Here is a 3,450-nt window from a genome sequence, read left to right as displayed (position 1 = left end):
TTTATTGAGTTTAGTGTATAGCTTACTGAAACTTCATACCCAAAATTGGTACTAACTGTCGGGAAAGAAGAACAGAAGTAAATACCAAACTTTTATTATTTCGTAAGAAATTTACGCCACTTTGATTAAGGCTATGGATCGGTGAAAATAACGAAAAAAACATAAAAAAAAATAGAAAGTTTGTTTTGAACTCTAAAGAACAAAATATGTGTCAGTTTTCTAAATCTGTGCTTATTTTGGCCCTAAGAGAATTTAAAGCTCCTTATGACGAATTTAAGGGTATAATTACGTGAACGACCACAAGTATTATCAGAAAATGCAGGATCTAAGGGTCGAATTCATAGTCGTCACTTATAAAATGAGGAAACACTTAAGTAATGAGCATTTCCTTAGCACTTATTTCAGATTGTATTGCAGAGACGCTACTCATTCATATATCCTGAGCATTCCCTTGACATCGAAAGAAATATGGCAACATGGCTAGACGTGAGCACTCTCCTACATTCAATTGTTTTCCAGCGCCTTGAGATTGTTAAATCGGCATTATTGTCATACACAAATACAGAAGTAAACATTATAGAGCTAAAAATTATACAAGATGTCCAGGAAGCGTTTTACAGAAAAGAAAGAAGTGAGCTAAGATAACTAGTTATGAAATATGGAGATATTGTCGAAAGTAAAAAAAATTTGATAATTGTTCTCTCCAAAAGAAGAAATTGACAGGGAACAAAATTGCAGTTGAGTTTAATGCAAACTCCGGAAATATTCCTGTAAGTAAATCATTTTCATTTATTTTTCAGTTATTTTTATGCTAAACAAAGTGGAAATGATATAATTACGCAAATTTTAACAGCTTATTCCTAGGGTAGAATACAAACAAAAATGCAAATAACACTTTGTTGAGACGTGAATACTTTTCGAAAAAAAATGCCACTTAAATCTACCTGAAATGCTGCAACCAGTACTTTCAGCAGTGGCAAAATCGGTAAGCCTCATGGTTGTATTGTGAATTGAAATGAGAGACACCAGAATATTCACAACTGTGTTCTTATCGAAATGGTATCTCCTCTTAAATTGTTGATCATTATACATCTCTAAAGGGTTTTCCACATCTCTGATATATCTTTTGCTCGCCAAAACTCATTTTCATTTTAATTACAGAACTCAATAAATTAAATTAAATCATAATCTATTGTATACCGAATCAGCTGATTACAATGCATATGAAGAAACACGTGAGTAAACTGACAATCTACCTTATTTGAATAAGTGTTCACTTCAGTGGGATTTATGAATTGGAAATTATTATAAGCAACTGCTTAAGTGTTTCCTTACGATAAGTGTTGACTATGAATTCGGCCCTAAATTTCTAAAATTTTATAAGAAAGTGAACTCACAATTGGACAAAAATTACAAGGTTCCACAACAAGACTTATCAGAACTTAATTATCTGATAAAAGTAAAAAAAAAGAAACTGCTAATAATAATATTTTTCAAACCAGTTTTATCAGAGTAGTAAAAAAAGAATTCTGCAGTTACATGATTTGGTAACCATAACGTTATGGTCTCTCTGACATCTTTAATATTTTTCCTGCATGTAATAAACACTTATTTCTGAAAAGTAGACTACTCTCAGAAATGTAGATTTGTTTATTTTAATACAATTAATTTTTTATTTGTCCTGTATAAAATATATTAAAATTCACATAATATTTTGTGACCTAATTGTTCTATTTTCAAAGAAATGGGCATTATTGTAGTCTACCTTTTTCACAAATGGATGTTAAATCAGTGTACAAAATTTCAGAATTCTATCTCTAATGGTTGTGGAGTTATGAAATAATGTGTGAAAATGTTCAACTTTTGTAAAATTTAATTTAAAGTAAAAAGTGAATTTCTTAAAAATATTATTAGTAACCTTTTTATACTTTTATCAGATATTTAAGTTCTAACAAGTCTTGTTGTGTTACCTTGTAATTTTTGTCTAATTGTGAGTTCATTTCCTTATAAAATTTTAGGAAGTTAGAGCTTGCCTTTTATGATAATATTTGCGGTCGTTCACATACATATACCCTTAAAGGGACCAGCATGTGCGTCGAGCTACAGCCCTTTAAACTGACATCCAGCTGTCATTCTGACAGACTTTGATCTTCATTCTAACTAATTTTACTTTTCATTCAGTTCATATTTCGCGCTCTTTTGTAGGAGAAAAATGTGTGGTAGATCTCTGTAGGAAAGAAGAACATTGATTGTATATATCATGCACGCTGTACTTCGATACTAATTTTCTCGATTTTCCAATTTTCAACATTTTGTAAGATTCAAAATGCTCTAACCAATGCAGTTTTTCTCCAGTCTCAGTGACATATTACACACAAGTCCACAAAAGCATGTGAAGTAAACTGACACATGTGTTTTCTTCTGCTATTGAAAGTATTCAAATCACCATGTGTTGAAGATGTAAGTTTAAAAAAATCGACAAATTAATAACTAAAAGGGTAAATATTTTTTTCTCAAAGTGTAACTGGAAAAATATGAAAAACATGTGTCATATTTTATATACATCTGCCAGGAATAAATTGAATATAAATTTAAAGAAGAATTATGTAAACTTTGAAAATTGGGACAATTATAATTAAAAAAAAAAACAACAACAAAAATTAATTATAAGTAATTGGAATATCAAACTGAAAATTTGTGTATTGTATGTCCACATTGTAAGAAATATGTGGTAAAAGTTTCAGCTGAATTGATGTAAAAGTGTAGAAGTTAGAAATTTCACAGATCCATAGCCTTAAATCACTGTATGTTTTGTATTATCTGTAATGTTAAGTTCATTACATTTCAAAGGCATGTTTACACTACCAGATGTGTGCAGAACACAGATTTAATGAAACATTTCTGGATCTAATGAGATATTTTATGCTCTTTCTGGACGTAAAACGTGATTTCTTGCTTTGAAAGAGGAGTGAAGATTGAAATCTAGGTTGCAACAGACAGATGTATGAGTGAGAAAACCAGAATGAGTAGTTTACATAATTTAATGTTTTGTATTATTTTCTTTACAAAATGAGGACTCTTAGCCCTTTTAGTGCCAGCCATATTTGTATAGGATGCGCTAGATGCCATGCACAATTTGCTAAAATTGCAGACATTTCTTTATAAAATTGTACTCACACAGTTTTGGTGATAAAACTGTTGCTGAAGGATATATCCGTATGATAAAATTGGTACACATTTTTTATATTTTTCATTTCACTGTTATTCAAAAAGAAATCTTGTTTCAGATGCTAATATTTTTCAAAATTTAATTTTCAAATTTGTCATTTTTTCTACTTCACTCAAGTCTTGTAAATACTGTCCATACAGGACATACATTAAAGGGAATCTATTTGTGAAGAATTTTACAAATTTGTATAATGTTTCCTCAGTAATGTGGCAATTACGTAA

The sequence above is a fragment of the Periplaneta americana genome, chromosome 3 (genome assembly GCF_040183065.1).
Source record: "Periplaneta americana isolate PAMFEO1 chromosome 3, P.americana_PAMFEO1_priV1, whole genome shotgun sequence".
Classification (NCBI taxonomy): Eukaryota; Metazoa; Arthropoda; class Insecta; order Blattodea; family Blattidae; genus Periplaneta; species Periplaneta americana.
This window is presented reverse-complemented; position numbering follows the sequence as displayed.